This window comes from Camelus dromedarius, chromosome 3 (genome assembly GCF_036321535.1).
Source record: "Camelus dromedarius isolate mCamDro1 chromosome 3, mCamDro1.pat, whole genome shotgun sequence".
In the NCBI taxonomy this organism is placed as follows: Eukaryota; Metazoa; Chordata; class Mammalia; order Artiodactyla; family Camelidae; genus Camelus; species Camelus dromedarius.
The window spans coordinates 12,007,687-12,021,452 of record NC_087438.1 but is presented as its reverse complement, the minus strand read 5'-3'; the positions used below and the strand labels follow the sequence as shown (position 1 = coordinate 12,021,452).

The window sequence follows — 13,766 nt, the reverse complement described above, 5'->3', positions numbered from 1 at the left end:
AAAAAAATGATTTGAATGGTCACTTTCCTCAGACAGAATTCTTATCTGTTCATGTAAAAGTGTCACTCACGTTTTCTTCTCAGAGCAAACGTTACTTGGAAAGGTTATTTTAAAACATGTCATTCAATTCAGACATATTTGGTAAGTGGAGAATCTGAACCAGGAATGACTTGATGCTTAGATGTCTGGTGAATACAGTGCTTCTTAAATTGTGACGGTGACTCAAAACACGTTCAAGGCAGGTCAAGGAAGCGGTGGGTGAGGTCTGCCTGCGGTGACAGTGAATGGACTCGGCAGGACATGGTACCAGGACAGGTGGCCCTCCTGAGGGTTGTTGGGAAGGGACTTGGGGGCTTGGGGACAGGCAGTCAGCAGGGGCGGTTGGTCCGGGGCCCCGGCAGGCAGGAGATGAAGCTGGGTGTGCAGGAGGAGGGGCTGGGCTTGACCTTCCCTGTCTGGCTTGCTGAATCCTGGCCCTAGATTATGAAACATGTTCTGGAGATTATTTCCAGCGGGCACACATCCCTTTGGTGACAGCTTATTTCTGGATTCCCGGTGCAAATGCCTGGACTCTGATGACATTCAGGGGAGTGTTTTACAGCCCATCACCTGATTAGTCGCTGAATTCTAAGGACTCTCCCCACTGGCTTTGGGACAGAGCACGTGAGTGCGAGGACAAAATAGCTTGTTTATTTCCTCCAGGTGCCTCCTAATAGACCGTGAGGTCAGGGCCTCCCCCCAGGCTTCGGTGTCCCCCACGGATGTCCCTGGTCGTGTGGAGGGGAAGTGCTGGGCCGTCCCCAGGGAAGTGGCCTCTAGAGCAGAGATTTGGTGAGGCTCCTTAAAGGGATATTCTGAACTTTACGTCTGAGGAGATTGTTTCAGTCACATGTGAAAAATCTTATAAAACAAAGTGAGTCTGTAACAGGTTCTTACAATCCTCAGTTTTCCTTTGAAGAGGAGCACTTGCAGTTCCAAAGTGGGCTGGGTGACCTCACGGGCAGGGTGCAGGGCATCTTAGGAGGTCAGAGGTTATGCCTATAGGCAGGTCATCTTGGTTATGACAGACTTGAGTTCAGACCTCTCTCTACCTCACTGTGCTTATCTTTAAAATGGGTATAATGATAGAATCCCCCTAGAGCCCTGGGACGGCTTGGCTCAGATCCAACAGGGAGGTGTGTGGCCGGCTCATCGGAGCTGTCACGGCTGCTGCTGTTAGTGTTTTCTGTGAGGAGTTGAGGAGCCCCTGATCTGAAGCCACCTCCCTGCTCAGAACAGACTCCCTGGGACCCAGGAGGCGTGCTCATCCTCTCGCTGCCCCAAGCGGTCACCTCCTTCATTTTCCCCTGGGGTTGGCAGCTTAGCCTTCAGCATGGAGCGGGGGCTTCTGCTCCCGGCCGTAGTTAAGGACGGCTGGGGTGGGGGATTGAGTTTCCGAATCCTCTCTGAGGTCAGGGCTGCGCTGCAGCTCCGGAAATCTTGCTCGGCCTTGGCCTTGCTCCCACTCTGTGTTTGACCCCACAGACATTGGTAAAATGAGATGATCCTGAGTTCTTCCCGTGAAGATCCTTGAATAGACTTGAGAGCAGAAGTCTTCTGTATTGTGTGGGTATACTTGAGGAACGAGAATTCCTGCGCTTATTGGCTTGCGTTTCCTCCCAAAGTAGCAGCCCCTGCCTGCAGCCCCGGGGAAGGAATGTCACTCTGTCCTTAGCAGATGAAGGGCCCTGTGGGCGTGAAGTCACCATGCTGCCTGCATCCATCTCCATGCCTCGCACCGTCCGTTTCCCTTCAAAGAGCCAAAGCCTTTGGTCTGTGGTCCCAGCCACACACCGTTTGAGACCCACTGCCATGCCCTCTGATTTGCCACTGCAGATGCTGGCCGCTGGCAGCCTGGCTGAGGCCTGGACATCCAGGCAGAATAAGGGAGGCATTCACAGAACGGGCTCCTAGGCTCACTGCCCTGGGGGTCTCAACCTAGCTCTCTTAATGGTACCTGGTCCTGGGCAAGTTGAAAAACCTCATTTCTTCACTTTTGATATGTGGGGCGAATGAAAGGCTGTTTAATTCAGGGGGTGGCAGTGGGGATTAAAACGCATGGAAGCCCACCAAGTGCCTGGCCCCTCGGCATGGGCTCCGGAAACCAATGATTTTCTGGTCTGTACGGCTGTCCCGGGCCGGCAGGTCAGCCTCCGTGAGGGTGGGTGCTCTCGTCTGGAGGGACAAGACAGGCCAGTGGGGTGGGCGGGGACTGGTCAGAGGAAGAGTAGGCAAGAGTCTGGAAGGACAGGCTGAGAATGGACCCTTTGTCATCTTGGCACTCAGAGCTCAGCACAGGAGCGCTTTCTTTTTTTCCGTGAAATTGCTCTCCTCCCCGCGCTGAGGGCTCGTCTAGGGGGACCCTCCAGCAAATCCGTATTTGCAAAACCTTACCCCGGTCTGCCAAAATGCTCTGCCAGAGCAGGAGTCCGAGATGAACTTGGAAGCCCGTTAGTGATAAAACATTCCAACTCTAATTTTACTTTTTAAACCCCCCACGATCTCGGCATCCTTCTGCTTCGGTGCCATTGGCCCCGTGCCTTTGGTTGTACCCCCCAGGTGGGCTGTGGTTTTCCACCCAACCTGCCCTGATGCCTCTGTGCTGTTAGTATTTCCTGTTGGGTGGGCTGAGGGAATAAACATCAGAGTGCTGAGGAAGTGAAATGGGAGACGGGTTTGTCCCCTGTGTGTCTTGGTGGCGCCTGGGGAGAGGAGTTAAAGTGTGATGAAATGCTGGCATGTCCGGGCTCCCAGGGGGGACCAGGTTGGCAACTTGTGCTTTGTGCGGTGATCCTCTTAGGTTGACTTACAATCCTTATAGCTCTCGTTGCCCCTGGGAGTAATCGGATTCCTCGTATTTGAAGACGTAAAGGAGTGAGTTTGGGTCTGGTCAGCACTGTCTGGCTTCTGGGCATTTTGTGAGAGCTCCTCTCTGGGAGTGAACAAGAGGGCTCAAGGATTTCAAGCCCCCCGCCTCCCCCAGGGGAAGAGGCAGGCTTCTTCATCGGTGAAAGCTGGTCAGAGAGCTGTGATGAGTCCCAGCGTTGGGATGGTCCATTTTGAGAGCAAGAGACATGCAGTGGGTGGGTGTGGGGGTGGGCACAGAGGACATAGAAGGACTCATAAAGCTCTCGCGTGCTCCTGTGCAATTTTAGATCAGCACCTACACGGAGCAGACAGCTCCTCTGTCAACCCCCAAAGCTGCAGCTGCGTGCATCCCAAACCTACAACTCCGGTCCTGTGGGGGTACTCCCTGCACTTGGCACCGCTGAGGTCAGGAGGAGCAGGACTGACGCTGACTGAAAACACACGTGTGGACATCTGAGAGCGAGAAGGGGAAAGAAAGGAAATGCGATGTAGACGGTCTGGTTTAAATTCTCCCTCATTAGGACCCAGCTTCTTGTAGCTCTTAAAAAGTGGCTCTCTTGCAAGTTTGTGTGTGTCTTCACTGGTTTCACATCCAGCTTTTCTACCACCCTGGGAGCTCTGTGAAGCAGAGACCACGTCTCCCTTATCCACCCCTGTACCCCCAGGGCCTAGTGCAGTGCCTGCCACTTCATAAGTGCTCAGTAAAAATGCTCGATGAGTGAATGAGTGACCTGAACCCATCGTTGCCAGGAGAAAGTTGGTAGCAGAAAACATTGCCGTTTGAGGGTTTGGAAGGGATATTTTAGCATCACAGCAGTCCCTGAGTATAATTCAGACGGGGCATCTGCTCTTAGCAAATTAGTAAGATGGTGGTTCTGAGGCTCATGTGAAAAGTGGCCAGTAAACACCCAGCAGAGGAGGGTGAGAACTGGCTGGAAATGCAGTGTGAACGTTACTGTGAGTGTGGAAACACCCCGGGTTCCCCTTCTGATTCATTCACACATTATCACATGGTTGCCTCTGCCCTGATAAGGCTGGCTGAAGTCCGCAGGGCCATCGCTCCTCTCCACCCGCTCTGTGCGTCCGCGCGCTCCGGCGGGCGGGGCAGGTGTGCAGGTCACCGGACGACCTCAGGGAGCATCGCTTCCCAGGGCGTCAGACCAGTGGGTACCTTGTATCACGTGTCTTAGAACATGTGTAGACAACACGGTTCTCACACGTAATCAAGGTCTCAGCTACTTGGAACACACCCTGATGCTTGGAGTTTGTTACTGTTGTTGGGAAAGCGTTCATTACTGTGAATCAGTCAGTGGGTGTGGAGAAGACGTGTCATTCTTTTTCGCTGCCCAGACCTTTTGAAGGACTTTCCCCTGGAGGAGAATTTTCTGCCTTGTACTTCATGCAGAGAATTCATGCCTCTATCTTCTTGTTCAGGGGATTTGTAAAAGTTTCTTCAGAAATACGTAAATGATCCAGGTGCACTTTGCAAAAATGTTAAAAACGGCATCTAGGTAATTGCTTTCATCTTTCCCTTTTAGTCTGCATGGAGGCCCAGCACGAGGAAACAAAAAGGGGAAATAAAACAAAAAGGGAAACCTTTGGAACACTAATGAGTGAGATGAATCCCCTGATGTTCTGGAAAACCGCATCAGCAGCCTGATACCCACAGACCTGAGTGACAGACATGCTACTGACGTTCAGCGTCACCAGGTCTCCACTGGGTATCAGGACGCACTGCTTGGTCTCAGGGTCTGCCTTCCTGTGTCTGCTTTTAAAAGAAGGTTTCCAAGGCCGAGGAGGACACGGTCCATTCCCTCCATCCCAGCATCCTTCACAGGTCAGCAGGGCCCCGGAAGGGCCGACGGCCCCCTGATGCTGTGCTCAGGATGCCGCTTCCTCTGGTGTAAAGGAACCCTGCAATTGGAGGAGGAGCACGCGGAAACCTTCCCAGTCGGTTTGCTCGCTGCACACGCTGTAAAGGGAAGCCTGGTTCAGAGCTGTCTGCCGCCTAATTTGTTAAAAGAAATCCTGCTTAATGCTTCGGGGACCGCGTATCCCCCCTGCAGCTCTCTCTCGCCACGCCCCCTTCCCGGTCCCCAGCCACAGCACCAGGGGTCGTCTTGCTTCCACCCGCAGTTCTCCCCACTCCCAACCCCAGCCAGGCCTTTAACATCACTGAAACATTTCTTCCCGGGGAAGCCCTGTCTGCTGGCCGCAGACCCCACGCATGCATCCCGTGCTCATGGTGGGCCTCTCGTATCTCTGGTACTTTCCCTGTCATCACCACGCCTCTCACACTGCCTGGTAACTGCTTGTTGAGTCGTCTGTGTTCTCCGCCAGACGTGACCTTGGTGATAACAGAGAGCATGTCTAATCTTTGCCCTCCTGTTGATGTCTGGCCTGCAGTTGCCGTCCATGAACTGTTATTAAATGAATCAGCCATTTAACCAAACTATGAAATTAACAAGCACGTGTGACAAGTCTAGAACTATGCTCTGAGCAGTGGGTGAGTCAACAGAAGAAAAACGTAGCCCTGGCTCAGCCGTTCGCCAGCCCTGTGGCCTTGGGCAAGATGCTTTGCCTCTCAACCTCAGTCTCTTCATCTCCGAAAGGGGTTCGAACAACACCTTCCCCAAGAAGTTTCAAGGATTATGTGAAATAACTAATATAGAGCACTGGGTACCTAGTAAGCACTCCTTGGTGCAGTTATTTTTATCTTTCTTCAGGAGGTGAACTGGCCAGCAGTAATTAAAGATCAAAAATGAAAGAGTAGGAAATCTAAAAAAATTAGTTTCATGCATTCCTTACACTGGTATTCTGCTGACAGAGAAAGGAGAGATCATTGTGATTGGAGAGAGCACCGTGGAAGAGGTAAGATTGAATCTCTGTCTGTCTCTTGTATTTTTTTTTTTAAAACAAACACAGAAGTAGGACAGTCAAAGTGCTTGCCCTGTTCTCAGGGTTTTGCACATGACAACATTCTCGTTTCATCTTATACACTTGATCTAATCCACTTTACAACATTTACATATGCGTTAAGTCTTCACAGCACCTGTTACGAAGTACTGTTATGATGCCCATTTCACAGACGAGGAAACAGGCACAGAGAGGTTAGGTAACTTGCCCGAGCTCACACAGCTGGCAGGTCGAGCCAGTATCAGAACCCACGCAGGCTCTCTGCTGTGGTCTCTTGGCAGAACTGCCCCTGGGAGCCCAGGCCGTGTGCCAGCAGTGAGAGGACAGGACACCAGAGGCGGCCCGTTAGTGGTTTATTGCTTAGGCCAGGAGTTACAATCGCATTGAGAAGTGAATAACATTTGGCAACAGAGGAGAGGATGGCAGCCTGGGTGGGTTTCCTGAAAGTGGACGTGAGATGGAGACGAGCTGCAGCATGTTTGTTTGGATCAACACCTGGAAAGGAGGAAAAGGAGGAGTGAGCAGAGGGGAAGAGGAGCTCCATGCAAGGAGAACGGTATCTGATGATCAGAGACAATGAACCCGACCACGTGCAGGATAACGTGAACGGGAGAGCTTGAGTACGGTCTCCATGAACTTAAGGATACTCAGAGGTTAAATCTCACCCTCTACCCAGTTCCACGGCTTGTGGACTGACAAGATGCACAGTGATGCAATCAATGACATTAAAAAAGAGTAGCTAAGATAGCTGGGCATTCCTTAAGATGTTTGATGTACTCCAAGTTTCTGCTTGCTGTTGAGTAACGCCACCAAACAGTGCTCCTGCCGTCTTCGGTGGGACGGCGATGCTATCAAATCAGATGTGGATCCACCATGAAAAGAGTGTCTCTGGTTTGCTAAATTACTGAATTAACAGCGACTGCTGCTGGTTTGATTTGCATCTGATACGGTAAGAGGCTAATTATATGACAGGGTGACCCACATGGCGGGACAATTTCAGTCATAGCGACACAGTGTTTATCCAGATAGCAAACAGTCAAGCTGCTAATTCAAGATACAATCTTTTCCAGAAACTCAGCCAATGCAATAAAAAAAACAGCCTTCTCCATTCCTCACACAGACTCTCCAGTTCTAGGAAGCATGACAGCTTATTTTCTTGTCAACCACCGATTTAGAATTTATTTACTGATGACCTTTTTCCTTAAGTATTTTTGTAGCAGATAATTTCCATTCAAAAGGATAATCAAGACACCAAAACACAGAATCCCAACTTTGTTTTCATTTTTAGATTTCTAAAGGTAGAATTCCACACTTTTTTTTTTTTGGTGCATTTTCTCTGATTACAAAAGGAACACATTTAGGGGGAAATTTTTGAAAATACTTAAAGCACACAAAAGAAAACAAGGACCTTAGAGATAATCACTGTTAATATGGGGCTCCACTGTTTCTTCCAGATACTTTTCTTTAATCAGTTGCAGGCAGCACACGTTTATAGCTTGTGGTCTGTGTGTGTGTGTCTGCACAAGATACAGAGAGGTTGGCCCGCATTCATTCGTGTACGTGTTGTCTGGGCGGCAGCAGTGGGGTTGATTAACTGTGGCAGAGACCATGTGCCCTACAAAGTTGGTGATATTTACTATGGGACCATTTGCAGAAAAGTTTTCCAACCTGTTTTAATATGTCAAGCATCCCAGGCCATTAGATGGTCTTCAGAAATGTGCTTTTAAGGACTGCGTGGAGTTCAGGTGAGAAGACTGAAGTCCTGTGTGGTTTCACCATGTTCCTATTCCACGCATTTAATCCATCAGTAAACACACTGGGCCCCGAATCCAGCATGTGGCCCTGACCTCCCCCCCCCCCATACTCTGTCATCCTCTTGGACCTGGGCCAGATCTTACCCCTAACTGACCCCCAGACCTTCTCCTGACCCTGAAGAGCAGGTCTCCACATAGCGGCCAGAGCTGACTATTTTGGTGACTTACCATTCTCCTTGGAAATCAGTTCGTACCCGACATACATGAACCTCGAATGTATGGTGCCGGCCCTCCTCTCCCTCACCAAGATCCAGGAAAAGCGTTTGGCCACCTTGACTATATAGGCTTCCTGGAATATAAACTTAAAGGGCCCAATTTTCTACTTGTACTAATTGTAACCACTGCAAAATCACTGTTAGCTGATTTAGTTCTGTAGATATACATATAAAATCACATCTTACTTACATATTAGTTTTAAAATACTGCTTCTCCTGGTCTCCCTTTGTGTCAGTTTTATTAAAACTAGGGCCACTTTTTGAGCCTGATGCATTTTCCAGAGCAAGTAATCCTCATTCCTAATTTATGATGGAGGACTTTAATAAAAGCAGAATCACTGGAAGTTGTATCAAGCTATAAACAGCTAATTTAATCAATCTTTTTTCCCCCTCGTTTTATCTCCCCTCCAGTTTTATTGAGATGTAATTCACATATAACATTGTATGAGGTTCAGGTGTATAACTTAATGATCTGATATATGTACTACAAAGAGATAACCACAATGTCTAGTTAACATCCATTACCATACAGAGTTAGATTTTTTTTCTTGTGATGAGAACTTTTAAAATCTACTCTCTTAGCAACTTTCAAATACACAGTACAGTATTATTAACTCGGGTCACCGTGCTGTACCTCACATCCCCAGAACTTACCTTATAACTGGAAGTTTGTACCTTTTGACCACCTTTCCCCAGTCCCCCCCCCACGACCTCCACCTCTGGAAAACCACATTGATCAATCTTCATCACACGACTACTGAGTATATTGCTTTTAGAAGAAACTTTTGCAAAGTTTATTTTATAGTAACACAGCCCCTTCAGTAGTGAAGCCACACACCCACGAGTAATTATGAAATCTGTGATAAATGTCCTTCTCTTTAATTAGTCTTGTTTTTATTTTTTTCCTAACTGGTAACCTCTGTGACATCTAAAAGCTTCCCAAACCAGCACTGATGGAAGTCATTTCAGCCGTTCTTCCTATTCAAAGTAAAGAAATTGAATGTACAGCTCTGGTATAGGGCAGATTTGGTAAGACCACAAATGCGTGACCACATCTTCTTTTGGAGGGATAATTTCAAGCGAAAGGAAGCAAAGCAGATTTTAAAGGAACGTGCCTGTTTGGAGGGACACGCAGGGCCGAGGGAGGCAGGATCTCAGCCTTGGAAGCCTGTTTCTCAGGCTGACACCACCAAGCGGAGCCTCAGTTTTGCCTGTAGGGTTTGTAACTCTGTGCTTTTAGGAACAGCTGTTTCTCACTGTCAGGGAGACTCTCTGGAATCTTCCATGAACGCAGTGGCACTTTCATGGCAAGAGAAGGGGTCCCATTCATCCTGGAAGACACACTTAAACACAGTGTCCCCTCTTGCCTGTCCCTCCGCAGATGGTGTGGAAACACATGTTGTTCCTGGCATCTTTCATGGCTCCTGACACGGGCCATGTTGAAATTTTTACTGCTTGTAAAATTCAAGACAAGGACATGTCTTAAACCGTCATTGCCCGCTCTGGTTTTCAGTACAACTTAGGATTTCATTGTCATATGAAAAAAATGTAAAGTCAAATTTGATGGAGAAATTCACCTTGGTTATAAATAAGCAGACTGAAAGTAGCGTCTGGCGGCGTGAATCCACTCTGAACACTGGTGATGAGCTGTGTGTGTGACGTTGCCATGGTTTGATGCTAAAAGTGGGTGCAGGTGAAGCAGCCAAGACTCGTTTCCATTTTCAAACCATGGACTTCCTCTAGACTCAAAATAGGAAAGAAACATGAAACGTTAAGGACGCGTGGCACACGTGGAAGGGAAATCTGAACTTGGTTTCAAACCTGGAAATCTGATCAGAGTGAGGGAAAAAATGGCAGGTTATCGTGCTTTCACAAGAACACACTGGCGGCAGCTCCTGTGGGCAGACAGTTCCTCTCCCAGGACACGCCTCACGGCATCTGGCACCCTGAGGAGGGCCGCACGCAGCGCCCCACCTGGCACACATCCATGGCCTTTGCGCCCAAGTGTCAGCCCACCTCTGGCTTCTGAGTTCAGTCCTGGTGTTGCCCTTTGGCTGGTGATGACGCCGGGTGGGAGGGGAGCGAGACGATCTTGGAGGGGACTGGGTGCCCGCTGGTTAACTCCAAGCTCAGCTCTAGAGTGGGAGCCAGGGTTGGGCCAGGTGAGTGGAGTTGTGCCAAGAGAGCAGAGAGGTAGCCTCTCCAGGTCAGGTCTCTTAAGGGGTTGGAGGAGGAGCCCTTGGAGCCAGCAGGGTGAGCAGAGTTGGCGGCTGGAACAATTTGAGCAACAAAATCAATGCTAGAGCCCTGGGTTATAATCCAAACTCTAAGTTCTTATGAGTCCACTTAAGACCTTATTGATATAAGTGACTGAATAAATAAGTCAATGAGGAGAGAGGAGTGACAGATCTTCCTTACAGAAGAATTCTGAATAATATATAGTGTTGCTCCCGCATTCAAGGGGCAGAGCTGGGTCCCTGTGTACCACCTCCCTTCCCCCTTGAACATGGGTTGGACTTAGATTTGCCTTCAAAGAGTAGAGTAGGGAAAGGGAGAAACAATAACGTGGCGATAGAAAAACCGAGCAGACACTCTGTTATGCAGGTGAACCTCATCAGCGAGAAGTCCTGTAGACAGCACGGAGCCCCCGACGTGATGAGAAGGGCCGTTCTCCTCTGCGGTCGTTTGACCCAAACCCATAATCTCAATCTAATCATGAGAAAAACATCAGACAAAACCACACTGAGGGACATTCTGCAAAATAACCGATATCTACAAAATGCCCCTCAAAACTGTGAGGTATGGAACCGAGGAAAGAGGGAGCAACTCTCACAGACCAGGGAGATTGAGGACATTTGACGGCTGAGGACATATGACCGTGGTGCCCTGGGTGGGATCCGGGAAGAGAACAGGACGTTTGTGGGAAAACCTACAAATAAAGTCTGGAGTTTAGTTCATAGTAATTTACCAGTGTTGGTTTTTAGTTTTGACCAGTGTGTGGTGGTAACGTATATGCTGTTACGTATGTTATGTTAGCCCAGGGGAGACTAAGTGAGGGGTATCCGGGGGCTCTGTGTGCTGTCCTTGCAACTCTTCTGAAAACCTAAAACCATTCCAGAATAAAAACGTTTATTAAAATAAAACAAGCCTGTTATTCTTATAGGGGAGAGGTGCTGGGTACATAAGGAATTGTGGAGGCAGGAACTCAGAGATAACCCTGTCCCTCTTAATGGCCCAGTTTCTCTTCTTAGGCTCTTTATGGGTCACGTTTTGGATTTGTTTTGCTCAGTTTTTCTAAAGCTCATTGCTTTCTGCTAGTCATTGAAAGAGTTTTACTCAGACCCCGCTAGAAATGAACTCACTCACGGACAGCTTCACATCGCTGCTCGTATCTTACTTGGAATCTTGAGGTGCCCGAGGGAGAGAAGCCACACAGTTTATTATCTGACGGTCAGACGGTGGTTGGGGCAGTAAGGAGACACTGGTCCACTGGGTCACTGGAGGGCTCTGTCCTACAGGAAAGCCGTGACGAGGTCTCTTAAGTTAAGGCTTCTTTCCCACAGACCAGGATCGGCAGATAACCCAGCGTCTCTTGCAGCAAATGCTCCTGACGGGGCTGGTTCCTCTTCAAAACTGCCTCGAGGCTGCAGGGTATTAGCAGGCCGGGAGCACATTCCCGGAAACCCTGTTCCCTGGAGGGGAGGTCCTCGTAGTGTCCGAGATCTCCCACCCCTCCCCGAGGCCGGGGCAGCAGGGTGAGCGCAGCCAGCCAAGGCCACAAGGGGATCAGATGACGCATGGCGATACAGGACTAGGAAGAGGCATTCTGGTCCCTGGACCCTTACCCTAAAACTAATAATGATTAACTATTTCTGGGTTGTTGAGCTGGAAAGTCTCCATTTCAGTTTGGCTTCTCCACAAAACACTGGGTAAATGGATAGCCAAGAAGCATCTTATCAGGTGCTATTTAAGGAATGAAAAGATACTTTTTAACACAGACATAAGCAACATGTGATAAGGAAGATTAACATATAACAAAAGTATTACATAATCTGCAGGTAAACCTAGGCTTCGGTTGCCCTCTGTTTTGCCCTGTATTTTTAAGTGCAAGAGATAAGGTTCGGTTTGAGCTGCCTGCCGCTCTTGTTTGAGTCCCTCCGGTCTTTGCCGTCCACAAAGACCTCTGTCTCCACGATCCGTGGCCTTAGAAATTTTCCATTTCCTTATGTTTACTGAGAGCAGTGAGATCGGCCCGACTTCTTCCTCTGCTGCGGCCATTTGTTCTCACTTCCTTGGAACCACAGATTCTCTGTCAAGGACCTCCACCCCTGAAATACACAGGGAGCCTTAGAAGAGAGCTTTAAATCAAGCAAGCAAGCAAGATTGTTCAGAAACAGGATTATCATTCTTCAGGATTATTCTGTGGAGGGAAGCGTGACGTTTGGCACCTTGGGAATTTGATGTCTACCAGTGTCTATACTCTTGCTGGACTTTTATAGAAGATTTTTGGGGGAAGGTGGGTGGTGAGAGGGGGTTAGGAAGGATGAGAGGGAGAAGAGATAAAAAGAGAGAGAGAAATCCCCTTGATATGGAGGCATGTCAACAGCGTTTTGAGGAGAGAAGGCATGAGGGCCGGTGGGAGTGAGACCGGTCACCAGTGACAACAGGCCCTCGGACATGGGTCTCAGACAAGTCTGTAGAGACCCTGTGCAGTGCAGTGAAATGGGTCTCAGTGGATGCAAGACACACAGACCAAGCCAGTGACGTCGGGTGATGTGACTCCTGAGGTCCGAACACCTGGCTTGTTTCACGGAGCCCTTTCCTCCTCGCTTCCTTAAGCCGTTGCCAGATGGCCTCTTCCTCCCCACATTTCCAGAGGCTACTCCTGTGCTCCGGGTTCCCTGTCCCTTCCTGCTCCCCTCCACCCGCCGTGACCCCACTGTGAACCCACTGAATAAGTCGGCAAGTGGGTTATTTGCAGGGTGTACACTTTGCTTTGTGGATTCAGGGGGTCCTTAACTCCTAAGTATCACAATTAAAAATTTAACAATATGTAATGATCTTTCATTAGGAAACATAAGAAACAAGGACCTACAGTAGGGCACAGGGAACTCTATTCAATGTCTTGTAATAACCTATAACGGAAAAGAATCTGAAAAAGACTGTGTATATGTGTAACTGAATCACTTTGCTGTACACCAGAAACTAACTTAACATTGTAAATCAACTATACTTCTGTTTAAAAAATACACATACACAGAGATCAGCGTGACAAAGACGTGGCTGTCACAGGACACATCACTTGGAGGATGCTGTGTCTTTCTTGGTGCTGCCTGCTAGCCTCTGCCCCCCACTTCTTCCCACTCCTTCACCCCCTTTCCCCTTCTGCCGTTTGCTGACTCTTCTCCCATATTTTGGTCCTTCCTCTCCGGGCCTTTTCACCTCCACCAGGCTGGCTGGCTTCTCCAGCATCCCTGGGGCAGCTGCATCCATAAGTGTCCAAACCACACTTTCCAGACAAGTTTGCTCCATCAGTATCTTTTTAAAGGGAGGACATAGTTCAATCCATGATGGCCATTCAGATGATGGATGTGGCGTGGACTGGATTGGAAGGTATGAGAAGCACTCACTAACTAAACAGAATCATCTGTGGCAAAGATCTGGCTCCATCTGAGGGTACCTGCTGAGACCATAATAAATTATGTGATAATCAAAACAACAATCCAGCATAAATTAGCAAAATGGAAGTTCTGACAAATAAGGGTAAGAAATTGGTAATATATTGGGTTATCCTACAATTGATGGCCTAAATGGGGTACACGGATGAGAGTGAAAAGAGTCTGTTATTAATTATACCAGGACAAGAGATGCAACCGGGGACTGTCCCGGGCTGGAAAGTAGGGTGGCTATGGTG

The 13,766-nt window shown here is 48.7% G+C and overlaps 1 protein-coding gene and 1 long non-coding RNA gene across 2 annotated transcripts in view; one reads left to right on the top strand and one right to left on the bottom strand.

Annotated features, from left to right (window-relative positions):
• RETREG1 (reticulophagy regulator 1) overlaps window positions 1-13,766 on the top strand; it is a 121,473-nt gene that overhangs the window by 65,937 nt on the left and 41,770 nt on the right. The gene's annotated exons all lie outside the window — the stretch shown is intronic.
• LOC135319451 (uncharacterized) lies at window positions 6,160-11,837 on the bottom strand. The gene is made up of 2 exons (XR_010378055.1): window positions 7,806-11,837; window positions 6,160-6,318 (listed from the first exon to the last, which is right to left on the bottom strand). It is a non-coding gene; the product is annotated as an uncharacterized LOC135319451 (long non-coding RNA).